Below are 14,418 nucleotides of genomic sequence, written 5' to 3' on the forward strand. Positions count from 1 at the left end.
GGGAGCAATCCCCACTGAATTTAAATTGTGTGCTCCTGAGTAGACATAGTTAGGATTGCATGGCAAGTGATGTATTCATATTTTTTTTAATTATACCTTTTAAACAAAAAAATTGCTTCATATTTGTTATATATATTTTCCCGTTGGTTCATGGCAGATTACTATAAATAAACAGAAGGGTTGTGCTATGTTTAACTGGGAGTGAGGCTGCACTTTTACCCCACCCCCGACATCATGTCTCCTTTCTTCAAAAACTGCATGTTGCACATGGTTTCAAAGAAGCTCCAGTTCACAAGCAGCTCCTTGTGCATAGGGATTCCGTGCAGCAAGGATCCCTGCTTGTTCCTGTGTCCTGAAGACACTGATCCCCTACACAGCAGCAGCTGCTTCCATGGCTGTTGACAAAGGACCAGTGGCGTAGCGTGGGGGTGCAGGGGGGGGCGGCCGCACCGGGCGCAACATCTGGGTGGGGGGCGCTCGCACTCGCAGCTCTCTGGCCCTACCTAGATCCACGGGTTAGGGGGCGCAAATTACTTGCCTTGCCCCGGGTGCTGACAACCCACGCTACGCCACTGCAAAGGACCTTTTCCGCAATGGCTCCCCTTTTATAGAATGCATTCCACAAGGAGGCTCACCAGGTGCCTTTGTTACATATCTTTAGACGCCAGGCAAAAACATTCCTCTTTTCCCAGGCCTTTGGAGGGGGTATTGTATTTGTTAGTTATTCTGGTATATACTTTTGTGTTTTTATATTGTAAACCGTCCTGTGATCTTCAGATGAAGGGTGGAATAATTTGTTGTTGTTGTTACTATTATTACTATTGCAATGTTTGAGGATGCATTAAAAATCCAGCTCTGACCCCTGATTAAGGCAGCACTGCCCTACAAAAGAATTATATGATTACGGCTCTAATACACCACTTAGAAATGTCTGCTATGTACATTTATTATATCATTCAGCCACTTGAATATCTTACACAACAGAGAAAGTCCTTGAAAATTAGCTTTCTTTCTGACATGCATTTTTCATGGGGATGTGTGTTATGGAGGTGGTACAATCATAGTGTATCACCCTACTATTGCCTATATGACAGATCTCTCACTTACTGGGGAATGCCTTTCCATAGTCTCAGTCATTTGGGAAAAGATTAGACAAAAGTAATGAGGGAGGCAGGATTTATGGGGCTGTTTGGTTGTCACGACTGTTTGTGTCTCTGAGCTTCATATCTTTGAGATTTCCCTAAAAGGGCTGTACAGTCTCCATTCCCATTACTCTACAGTAGTCTCATTGACTTTAATAGGACTACCCTGGAGTTAATGAGATGTAGACTGCAGCAATAAAGTGCAGATGAAGTGGAACAAAGAGCTGTGTGAAATGCATGAGCCAATAAAGGCATTTGGGGCAGGTTATTTTGATTGGAAGAGCATCATCTTACATTGATTTAATCTGAAATAATTTGGTTGATAACCTAACACACTGTTTGTTTGCAAAATATTGGGCACACAGCTATTACGTGAACATTGGTGCAGTTTCTTGAAAGTTCACAAAACCTGGCAAAAGAAAAGAGAGATTGCATTTCCTTATTTATTTATTTTTTCATTTCTGCAGCTTGTCAGTGTACATGTTAAAAGAGAGAGAACAGTGTACTGCAACAGTCTTCATTAAGCCATCTCGGATTTTGTACAAAGTGGTGTATGCCACTTCAGTATCTTAGCATGACAATTTGAGAGGTGGAGAAATAGGGAAGTCTGAGAATGGGGATCAAAGGCCCCAGCTGTGTGAGGCTGCCCCCCCCTCCACTAGTGATTGGACTGACTGAGGGAGAGTCAAGAATAGATCTGCAAGCAAAGGGTAGACAGATTTCCCCTATGCTTCAAACCACCTCCACATTACGCACCAAAGCCTTCAGATAACTTTATGACAAGCGCCACAAGCAATTAGACAGAGTTTCTGTGTCTCATGCCAGAGGGGCTTGTACCTCTGAATGTCGGCATCCAAGCTCTTAGAATTCCTATTATTAGTTTCCTTTGCAACAAAATAAAACAGAGAAAATTATTGTTTGGGTACTTTGACTCAAACATTATGCTTATATATTCAGGTAGATAGCCGTGTTGGTCAGAGGCAGTCGAAATATAAAAAATAAAATAACAAAATTGTCCAGTAGCACCTTAGAGACCAACTAAGCTAATTTAGTTGGTCTCTAAGGTGCTACTGGACAATTTTTTAATTTTTTAATATATTATGCTTATAGCTATGCTTCAATACAGCTTCATTCACCAACACCCAAAATCTATTGCTCATTAGCCAACCTTATACAGGACAGGGTTGATTTTATCCTTAGGCCATGAAGAGAGGAGGCCAAGCAGCAAATCTGCCTCATGCAGCTTGATCAAACTGCTCCTTTGTATGCCAGCTGTAGCTAAGATTGCCAAATTCTAAAATCATATTGGAGTGTCTACCTAACCCTTTGACCACGCAATTTTCCATTTTGTCTGAAATAGCAGTTCTAGTGCAGAACTGACCTCACAGGGCAAGTCAAAATGTTAACATAAACCAGCTTTTCTCTGCTGACAAGGACAAGGGCAAATACTCTGTCCCTACCTAGATCCAATCTAATTAAACTTCACAGGATACATCTATTGAATTTGCTTTTTAGAGTCCTAAATGGCATTTCACCCAAATGTGAAGTCTGGGGCTCACTACCCATAACAGGAAAACCAAAACCTACTAGTTCCTTCCTTCCTTCCTTCCTTCCTTCCTTTTGTATTAGAAAGTTCCCACCCCCTCAAAGACTGGAATCTTTAAGAGGCAAAATCTGATTAGATTTGATGGCTCTATCTTATTCTGTTTTCAAACCTGTTTGTGAGGGCTCTGGGAGAACCCATGGCTTGGCAGTGTGTCCATGTTTCCCCACCATAGCCTTCATTTTAGAGAGTTCTGTGTCATCTGGACACAAACTCAAAGAGAATCCAGTGACTTAACCATGCCCATGTTTGTTCCTTCAACACAGTCTTCTCTATAGTTCATAGATCACTTGATGCTGGATGTTAACAAACTTTTACTAAGGTGCCTAGCCATAAAGTAGGTCATTGAGAAACCCTACACATCACCTCAACATCATGCTCAGTGAAGGATCTGCAATATACAAATGCAACTATAGCTTCCCTGGCCACCCAACTGCTGTTTGAATACTTCCAGTAAAGAAGAGCCCACTATCTCCAAAGTCAAACTATGCCGCTGTCAACAAGCTGTTAAGTTGGGAAGTTTCTGCTAATGTTTAGCCAAAAACTCCTTCCCTGAAGTTTCCACCCATTGATTCTAATGCTGACTTCTGAAGCAACAGAGAACAAGTCTTCTCCACCTTTTGCATGGCAGCCCACTAAAATCACTGTCACAACTCCCTTTAACCACACTGACTTCAACAGATCATTATATACTGGAGGTTCATATTGCCTACAGATACATTATGCGATTGGTACCTTTAAAAAACTCGGGCACCTCATCAAACCCCCACCACTACCAAACCCAATACATTGTATGCAGGGAATCAGAATATAACTTTACACTAGAATTTGAGGTTTTGGTATTTCCACAGCCTCTTCTATTCCATACACTGGTCTGCATCAGAAACTCGAATAACCCTTATTCCATAGGTTAACATATGCTAACATATATCCTTTATATGACTGGAATAAATCTGCTCTACTTTCATACCATAAAAGCCTTCCTGGGTTCTATTTACCAGCCTGTCATTTTGGGTCTGAAAGGCACACGTGTATCTCTTGTTGCCAGTGCTCCATTTCTTCTCCATATCTTATTGTTCAGGCAGGCATGCAATTAATCCTATTACAAACTAATGGATTTACATTGGGATTACATAAAAATGTTTAGTGAGCCGAAGGGTTCAAAACAGGCCCTTTCTTTTTGGCACAAGTGTTCTCTAAACTCTCATTTTCTGCCTCCCTCCACTGTGAATACAAATTATTTCATTCCTAAAAGGAGGGCATCCTCTTGTAGTGGCAGGTTGACACATTCCATTTTTGAGTGGAAGGCCTGTGAGGACCTGAAAGTTTATTAGTAGTCTGTAGCAGAAGTGACACTTCCTTCAGCAAGCCTGCGATGTGCCGACCTTCCCATCCCAGTGAACAGCAGCAACCTCACAGCTAGGAAGCTAGCCATGTGGCTCTACCCCATTGGATGAGCCATTTCTGGCCTATAATTATTTCACTCATCCATCCATTACTTTATAAGTTTTATAGCCTCACAGGTATATCCACCTTTCTTCTATGATGGAACTCAATGCAACGTACATGGAGGTGCCAGATAGCATTCTATCCAGGCAGTGACCACATCTACTTAGCTTCAGGAAGCTGGTGGTCTCAGTGCACCTATACCCAAAGGATCTGGGCAAGATATTTAAAGTAAATAATACCAACCATGGTGTTGTCTGAAGGCATATGTGGCTGCCACATACTAAAGCAAAGCAAGTCTGAGTAGACCACCTGAGAACCAGACAAACATTCCCTTGAAACCCATGACGGAAGACAGGTAAGACACAAATGCAAGAAAGTACATGCATACATACATATTACATCAATAGTATGGGGTTGGCTAACCTTGGGGCAGATGTTGCTATATCCATGCTGACAGGGGCTGGTGGGAATTGCTGTCCCCGTACAACCTGGCACACCAAAGAGGGGCCACCCCTGACACAATGCAATAATACTGAAAATGATCACCCATAGCAAATGCTTGTTGTTGCTGTTGTTGTTTAGTCGTTTAGTCGTGCCTGACTCTTTGTGACCCCATGGACCAGAGCACGCCAGGCACTCCTGTCTTCCACTGCCTCCTGCAGTTTGGTCAAACTCATACTGGTAGCTTCGAGAACACTGTCCAACCATCTCGTCCTCTGTCGTCCCCTTCTCCTTCTCTTTCCCAACATCAGGGTCTTTTCCAGGGAGTCTTCTCTTCTCATGAGGTGGCCAAAGTATTGGAGCCTCAGCTTCACGATCAGCAAATGCTTACCAGCATGGAAATTCCTCTCTTGCACAGCATCCAAGAAGACTCACCAATTTTAGCTTTGACCACCATCAAAGAAACCCAAAAGACATTGACAGTGCCCCTATATAAGCCCTTGGCAACAATGGGATGTTATAGGGTTGCATTTTAAGTTCTCATTATATTGGATTGGAGCTGAAGCCTTCGTCTTTGGACTGTTCATGTGTTTCACTTTCTTTTTCCTATTCGCTTTCCTATTCACTTAGGATTGGGACGGAACAGAAAGTGAGTAGATTCTCCCTCCTTGAAAAGTGAGGAACGGCCCCCTGATTGTTTGTACATAGCGCAATAAGGATACTGGACACCCATCATCAGCAAAGCCCAAAGATTGTGAGCTTTGGCATCCAAGCTGCCTCTAAGTTGTATGGCACCTTCCCAGCACAAATTCCTCCACATAATGAAGACTGCCATCGGTGCAATGAATTTGGAGGATCCTGTCTCAGGAGAAGTAGCCGTAGGGATTTTGAAGGAATTTGACAGGATTTTGATAAGATTGTCAACATTTATGAGGGTGGGGTTGTTGGTTTGTTTTGTAGAAGTGACACCTTTACACTTGACAGAATTTCCCTGCTTCTATATTTTTTCAGAGCCATGGAACCATGAGCAAGGGAGAATGATGTGAAGCTTAAACACACCCACCCACCACCTACTACCAATTTTCTGTAAGCCCAAGTCAGACTTGTTTCTGTACAATTCTATATAATTGCATTGTTAAAGATCTATATGCAACTTTCAGTATAAGGTTATATAATAAATACTATACTATACTATACTATACTATACTATACTATACTATACTATACTATACTCAGGGCTTTTATCCCCTCAGTCTGAGCTCACCAGAACTCAGTTCCAGCACCTCTCAGGTGGGCGCTATTGCCATTATAAGATAACAAGGGAGCCGTTTACGGTGAGTTCTGCCAACTCTTTTTCTAGAAAAATAGCACTGACCGGACTATATATTATATATGTAACATAAGGAGAGCCAGAGTGGTGTAGTAGTTAGAGCACTGGACTAGGACCTGGGAGACCAGGGTTCAATTCCCCGCTCAGCCTGGAAGCTCACTGAGTGACCTTGGGCCAGTCACTGCCTCTCAGCCTAACCTACCTCATAGGGTTGTTGTGAGGATAAAATGGGGAGGAGGAAAACCATGAATGCCATCTTGAGCTTGGGGTAGAAAGGTGACAAATAAATAAATATAATTAATATGGGAAGCATGTCAGTATGCTACTGTATTATTTAGACGAGAACATTATCACACACACACATCATACTGTATATAAAACAGGTAGAGATATAATACAAGATAGATACACGCACCATAGTAGGATTAAATATTTAATGAGGACTGGAGTATTGCTTTATTTTAGATACATGCTTGGCAAACCTAATCCTTTATAGTGAACAGTGCAGGTTTATGAACAGGGACCAGGCAAAACCCTCCCTGTTCCTGTTAGAAATTTAATACATTAGTTAGTGACCCAGATTTCAAGACGAGAAGGAGCTTTTAATACCTGGCAGGAGCTCACATCTGTGTGGAAAAAATGGTAAGAACATTTGATCTATCATGCTGAGGGTGTGACATACAGCTTTGTGTTCTCTCTCTCTCTCTCTCTCTCTCTCTCTCTCTCTCTCTCTCTCTCTGTGTGTGTGTGTGTGTGTGTGTCCTTGTATTGCAAGGGAGCCAAGTAGAGAACTAATTTGAAAATGTGTAGGATTTTTGGATCCCTGCATTCCAAGCGCTAGCCACATTTTTGTCCCTGTGCCCTAATAGTGCGGGTCCTTGTCGTGGATGCTGTGGGAAAGCCATGCCTTTCACAGTTAATCCCAGCCAAGAGATAGAGGATGCTCAGCGGATAAAAGGCTTGCAGTCCCAGCTGGGGAAAGAGTTCCATTATTTCCCAGCTGCATAGGACATTCTGCACGGCTCGGTTTTGCCTGGATGAACAGTGTGGCTTTCCGAGAGCTTGTAGCAGTTTGGCAGAAAACTGCAAAAGATCCTGAGACGTTTGGCTGCTAAGATCTGTAAGTACAAAATTGGGCTGTCTGTTGCAATGTGAATAATGCTGGAAGGGAAGCTTCATTTTCTTTTGTCTCTCCAACACTCCCCCCCCCCCGCCGCCTTGTAGTGATTTGCATTAGCATAAGAGAGATAGAGAATAAAGGAGACTGACTGATTGCCCTTCTCTTTATCTTTAACCATTGCATTTTATAGAGAAAGAGAAGGGTCTGCTGCGTTTCTCTTAAATCTGTGTTCATGCGAGGGGGAAAACATTTATAAAAGAGGGTGCTGATACCCAGACACCAGAATAGGCATATTTCTGAGTATCTTCCGACAGCTCTTGTCTGCGTATATATATGTGTGTGTGTGTGTTGGTGTGCCCGCGTGCAGCATTTAATGGGTAGCACACAGGATGACAGTGCTGATTTTAGCACTTGCACATGGCTTTAGACCCTCGCGTTTAAAAGGTAAGGAAGATCACAGTAGCTTGTTTCATTTTCCAACTGTTCCAACATATGCAAAGCACTAAATGTCTCTTTTCAGCTCATTTCACTGAGTTTCAAGGAGGAAGTCTCCTCACTAGGAGAGTGCTCAGTGGATCTTTTCTTTTCTTTTTTTGTTGAAAGATTCGGACCAGAAAACAAAATGTCAAATTAAAATGAACTGAAGTTCATAAGGCGGGGGATTGGTGTGGTTGTTTTTTCCCCACTTAGAGATCAATAAGTTGTGTTTCTGTTGCTTCATTTGTATGCTAGATGAGCTGTTGTATGTTATGAAAAGTTTGGAATGCTTACAGTACCAGAAACTAGAAGATGTGTGTGCATTTTATGCCCAAAGTGCATGCAGTGCTTGATGGAGCAGTTTGTGGTTTCTGCAAGTGGGTGTGATTAAGGCTTCTGTGTGGATTCAGACATTTGTTACTTCTTTAAATAGTCTCGCCTTTCAAACACATCATTTAGTGCACGGTGAACAGTATAAGGCAGGGATAAGCCAATGTAGTGCCCTCCCAAATGTTGTTGGAGCCCCTGCTATCAACCCCAGCCATTCTGGCCAGGGGTGGTCTGAGTTCTAATCCAGAAACCTCTAAGGGGCACCATGTTGGCTGCCCCTGATATAAGGGCCTTAAGACACGTGAGCTATCGAAGGCCAGGTCAGTGGTCCTGTTCATTGGCATAACCTCACTGAGTTCAGAATTGCTGAAAAGGTGTGGTCATTTATATGCTGATTAAGAAGCTCCCTTCATTTAGTGCTGAACTGCATCGAACTTGCAGACGAGGCAAATACAAAGGTGTGTCCTGTGAGTTGGGAAGAGCGGGAAGCAGCAGGGAGCTTCAGACAGAGCCCTGGAATATTGGTTTTTAATGCATCCATCATTTATTTATTAACTAAAGAGAACGACATTTTTACATGCATTTCAAAAAGGGTTTCCATTGTAAAAAATAAATAAATAAAAATTATTTATTTTTGTTGGTTACCAGGAGATAGAGTAATTTGTCCGTTCTCAAAGTCCCTTTAGTTTTAGCCATTTGTATCATGTGGGAAGAGGAAAGGGGGGAGAAATTAAAGTAACCCGTGTGTGTGTGTGTGTGAGAGAGAGAGAGAGGGAGAGAGAGACTCTACCACTGAAATGTCCACTTGGAATGCTGAGCATGAAGGCAACACAGCCACAATATATCTTCATCAGTGAGAAGCAGCTGCCTCTGCTTTGGTTATCAGTGGGTTCATGTCAATGATTCAAGGCTCTCATTCTACACAGAATCTAGGTGTGTGTTTTTTAAATACACACTGAGCCACATTTCATGATGATGATGATGCTTTTGGTGTGTGCAGAAACTATAGGTTGCATCAATATTTGGTGTGTGAATTAGAATTTGAGCTGGGGCGGTGTGAGTGTACCCATTGGCTGGTGGAGGAAGAGGAGTGCGGAGGGAGTGCACCCCCCCCCCGGTGGAGTGCCATTGTGGCTGCCCCCCGGCTGCGCTGGGCGGCACGCCACCAGGACACGTGCCATGCCCCCAGGACATGCACCAGCCCCGCCCCCACCTGCTCTCCCCCCTCCATCACTGGGTATACCTAAGAATGTGAGGTAACTATAGTTCCTCTGCTTTCCCTCCCCAAACCAACAAGAACCGCAAAAGCCTTGCTGCTATGTCAAACTATGTCACGGGGTAGGATAATTCCCAGAGGTATTCTGGGTTGTGGCAGCGGGCAGATGACTGCCCTCATTTGGCTTCTATGAAAGGGAGGTTTAAAGAATATATAGCCCATCATTATTGCCCTAGAAATTAGCAAAAGAGAAGCCCAATATGAGTGTTGCCGCCAGCAGTTTATATAGAAACTCACCACAAGCTGAATTAATGGTTAAAAAACAACTTTCTGAGGAGGCCCGGGAGCCTGCGTGGAGTAGTAACCAACTTCTCCATCCAGTACACACCTCTGAATCAGAACTTCAGAAGCTGGCTTAGTGAATTACAACTGCTTGTCTTAAATGGGCTGCCTGCCATATATTTAGTTGACAATATATGATTATTTTTTTAATGAACTGCTCTGAGGTTGGTTGGTTTTTACAAATTACAAACGGAGCTAATAATTGCTTCTGTTGTGTGACATACTCTTTCCGCTGCTTAGGTAGAATTTTCTTTCCTACCTTGAATGAGTGTTGGTTATATTTTCTGCTGTGTCTGGAGAGTCATGTGATGACAGTTATTCTCCCTATGGTTCTTGTGCCATTACCTCTTGGACAGTCTTGCTGGGGTACCCAAACTAGTTATGGTTTCATCCCTCTCAGCTTCTCCCTATGGCTCATCTGCTCTTACAGCTGCAAAAGTGACTCTGGGAGTAAATCTTCGGTGTCTGCAATTTCATCTTAGTGACTGTTCGCTTTCTACTTGTACTCTGTATGACCTGAGATATCCTGAAGTCTCTGAGACTGTTCCAGGGTGTCATTGGCTGCCTTGGCTTTGAATCATTACATTTGAATTTCTGAGGAGTGGTCTCAGTATTTTGGCTTTTTATCATAGAATTTCTGTTTTTCTTTTTTGACAATCCAGCTTTGTTTCATCCTGTGATGATCTGCCGCTCTAAGCTTCAGAAATGAGTCTTTGGCAGGTATCCTGGATTTGAGCCTTCTTCTCCTTAGCATTTGAGCGGGCAAGTATCCCAATTCCATGGGTAGTTTAGTCACCCATAGTATGGATCTTGTCAATGTTGCTTGACATTGGTCAGTATCTACTTTGCAGTTTAAACACATTTCTCTGCCAGAGCATTGGATTGTGGGTAATATGGACTGCTGGTAGTGTGCATCAAACCCCACTCTTTTGCAAATCCATGGGATTCTTCAAATTGGGATCCATTGTCAGGAAATAATTCATCACAAATGTCATGCCTTGAGGGTCCTGCCTTTGTCTGGTTTGTTATAGCACTGGATGAGGTGTTTTTCAATTACTTCAATGTAACAGCTACAGTATAATAATCAACCACTAGCAAGTAATGCTTTCCTTCCAGTTCAAATAGTTCTGTAGCGAGTTGCTGTCAGATTCTGCGGGACATCTCCTTAATTATCATGGTTTCTTTGTTCTGTTTTTGTTGTTTTGAACAAGTACTACTGTCTCCAACCATCTTCTGTTCATGCCAGGCCAGTAGAGCATATCCCTTGCTCTTCTCTTGCACAATACCATCCCAAGGTGTCCTTTGTGGACTCTTTCCAGCTTCTCTGGAATTGCTTTTGGCATCATTTTCTATTGTTCGTTCTGTCTTATCATTCCAGAATTTTCTTATAACCAAAGGAACTTGATGCCTCTTGCTAAACCATCCTCTACTTATCTCCACTAGCTTTCAAGATATTCATTACATTCTCTCTCTCTCTTCTTTCTGCATTATTTCTTCTAGTTTTTTTGTGGATGCAGGCAGGTGTCGTGATGTCATGCGCACATGCTCTTCTAAGTATTTCTTTTCTTCTCATCGACATTTTCCACACAGTTGTGTGAGAGCAGATCAGCTATGGGGAATGTCTTTCCCATGCTTATATGTTACTTTTATGTTGCACTGTTGCAGTTTTAAGATCATGTGCTGAAGACTTGGTGGAGCAGAAGTTAGAGGTCTCTTTAGCACGCTTTCGAGGGATTTGTGATTGGCTCCTGCAGTTTCAAATTACCCATAAATGGTGCTGATGAAATTTCTGACACCCAGCAAGGGTAGCAAATAGTTCTTTTTCGATTTGGGCATAATTCTAATGAATAGGTATTCATGCACTTGAAGGATGCACCACAGGAAGCCTTTCCTGCAGTGTTGGCATCAGTCTGTCTCGAGAGACTATGGAGCAGTGTGCCACTGAACGGTGCCTAGTGCAGTAGTTTGGTCTGCTTATTGAGTAATACTCTGAGCTCCAAGCACCCGCTGAAGCAGGCAGATAGTGGAAGGTTGACTGGGGGCTGCCTGCATAAAGTGGGCAGCACCTGACCAGTGAGACATGATTACCTCTCCCACCAATAAAGGCAGCCTGTGGTGCTCCTACCTTATGTCAATCAGGTTGAGCTTATAACCGCTGCCTCCCGTATTATTTTTGCTGCATTAGCAGCGCCGAAGTGACCTTTCTGGGGCACAAGCCTGGGCAGTATATACTCAGGTCTTGGGCTGCCCGGATGGCAAGACCCTCTTCTCAGTCTCACTGATGTGGTCCAAAGGAAAGCAGAACAATACATTTGGCACCAGTTTGACTGCAAGAGTTTCCGGAAGGAGGCATCTTCCATTCCTGTATGTAGTGGAGAGTTTCCTGCTAACTGCCCCCTCTATATGTAGTGCCATGCATCATATCCCATCCCAATCCTAAAGGTATCCCAGTGCCCCAAAGCATTTGGAGGGCTGTAGGGTGCTGCAGATGGAAATGGGGGCAGCAGAAACCTCATTCTGTGAACAATCACTCTGTTCTGTTCATGGAAGGAAAGTTGAGATCCAAGGCATAATAAGGAGGTGGGAGTAGTTTCCAACATAACTTGCATACATTCAAATGTCTATGTCTGTGCCTTCAAAGGTACATGTGCAGGTATTGTGACTTAAGCCTCTGCTTGCACCATTGCAGCACCTAATGTGGATAAGAGGGAGCTGTAAGTTTCAAAGCAGAATAAGAGGTTCTTAAACATGACACTAGAAAGATCAGTCTTGGAGAAGCAAGGCCACATAAAGGCTTGGCCAAGAAGAATGCAGTCCACTATTTCATATTGTCCAATATTTGGCTCCAGCAAATGTTGGATCCCAAGCGTCTCTAAAGCAGGTTTCTAATAGCTGCATGCAATGAAGATGTTTACATATGCTGTACTTGATTTACCCCCTCCCATAATCTATGTTACTTTCCTTTGAATTCATTAAAGAGACTGCTTTGCATAGCTTTAACAGATCTCATAAAGTTTCTTGTATCATCCTGAACTGGCTGCTTGAATTGGACTAATTATAGATGAATTGGAGTTTTCAGCATAAGCTCAGCTTCTCAGGATTATACATTGTAGCTCTTTCCAATCACATTTGGATAAACTAAATGGGTATTAGCACTGTTAATAAAAGACCTGTTCCTTCTCCCTGGCCCATGGCTTCTAATCCCCTGACTAATAAAACAGTCAAATCCCATTCTCTCATGCTCTCTGTTAAATTATCTCTTCTTTACCCATATGCTACTGTTTCCAGAGAATTCTCCCACCACAAATAATTTTAGCCTGTTTAATAGCTTGCCCCATGAGTATCACCATCTTCACAGACACTTATTCTTTCAGCATGGTGTTGTTTTAGCGAGGGTGATTTATTGTGTGTGATTTTTACTTCCTAAAAACAACAAAGCAACAAAGGGATAAAGAATAAAAGGAAACCACAGTCATCTAATATCTGTAGTTGTCAGAAAGGGGAGTCATCCCCCCCAAGATATCTTTGTAGCATAGATTTGTCTCCTTGTTTAATTAGGGGAGATCTGTCACAAAATTGGACTGTGTATCTGTTCTGCTTCCTTTACATCTAATAATTTGAATTTTGTTTTCATTTCCATCACAACTATTTGTGTATAGCTTCCTACAACATGCAGACTCTGTGCCTGTGAGTTTAAATGTGTCCTTATTTTCATGTTAATACGGAACTAAGCTCTACATTTGCATATGTACACATAGGATAGACCAGTGCTATTTTTCTAGAAAAAGTGGTGCCAGAACCCATCACAAACATTTCCCTTGTTCTCTTATAATGGCAATGACCTTAGAGGTGCTAGAACTTAGTTCTGGTGAGTTCCCACTGGAAAAAAAAAGCCCTGGGATAGACCCACATGACCATTTCCCCCAATATGGTGCCATCCCCTCTTAAAGTGATACCTTTCTGCATCCCAAGCTTATAAATAGTTCCACACCAGTTTGAATCATTGTCCCAACCCATGTTTGAACATCTGTAGACATCAATATCCTGAACAAGAGTTGACCTAGTTCATATTCCATCTGCCATATGGTTGCCTCAAGAGCTTGGGGCAAGTGCAGGTAATATCACAGATATCTGTCCTGCTGCACCTTACTATGTAATGGTAGACTGAACAGCTTCCTTAATTGAGAAGACTCACTTTGGGTCTAAATAATGTGCTATTCTGTGTGTGTTTTTTATGGTTTTATTTTATGTGAAGTAGCATTCAGGAATGAGATTCTGTCCCCCCACCCCCACCCCAGAAAGTCTGATCTGGTATAGTCCGTTAAAAAATCTTAATAGAATCTTCACAAGACATTGCAGAACAGGAAGGTTTGCTCCAAAATGAAATGTAATATGGATCTGATCAGGTCACCTGTAGGCAGTTAGGCCAGCGTTTCTCAGTATTGCGGGCACCTTGTGCAATGATAGCTTTTTAGCACTTCTTGTGCTGAAATCCAAATCAGTTCAATCTCGGCTGTGCTTGCTCTACTTGCGTGTCTCTCTGTGAGAGAGAGTATGTGTGTGTAAAGCAAGATATCATTAATATCCCTTAGCTTTTTTTCTAGGAGAAGATTCTGGGGTTATCAGATTCGCACTGCGGGATCTGTATGGATTTCTTATAAGTGGAAGGAAATCGGGTTACCACAGCGTTCTGGAAGATGGGAGTACGTTCTTTACTTTTCATACCAGATAATGTGCCTACAGCCTGTTTCTTTTATAAAAAAAGATCAAATTGAGAAAGATAGTCAGAAACACTGCCAGATTTATTCATTCTTCTTGGCAGCATTCTTATTAAGAAAGATGGAAAACAGCAGAGTTAAGAGAAACAAAAACTCATTCTGTCAACCAAGAGAAGTTGCCACTATTCACAGAGGGAGCAGCAAAACCCCAAAGTTTAATAAAGGCAGCCAAGTTATTTTTGGTGGAATG

General features: G+C 42.5%; 1 protein-coding gene across 6 annotated transcripts in view; it reads left to right on the top strand.

Annotated features, from left to right (window-relative positions):
- The first annotated feature begins 6,512 nt into the window (after positions 1-6,512).
- LOC310756457 (contactin-6-like) overlaps positions 6,513-14,418 on the top strand; it is a 187,518-nt gene continuing 179,612 nt past the window's right edge. For 4 of the 6 annotated variants that reach the window (XR_014544887.1, XM_083600579.1, XM_083600583.1 and 1 more), the window contains exon 1: positions 6,663-7,085. The gene's annotated coding sequence lies outside the window, so the exon portion shown is untranslated. Of the gene's footprint in view, positions 6,608-6,662; positions 7,086-7,426; positions 7,530-14,418 lie in introns of those variants that run through there. The other 2 variants (XM_083600580.1, XM_083600581.1) reach the window with 2 other exon arrangements.

This window comes from Podarcis filfolensis (assembly GCF_964270895.1).
Source record: "Podarcis filfolensis genome assembly, chromosome: 2".
Classification (NCBI taxonomy): Eukaryota; Metazoa; Chordata; class Lepidosauria; order Squamata; family Lacertidae; genus Podarcis; species Podarcis filfolensis.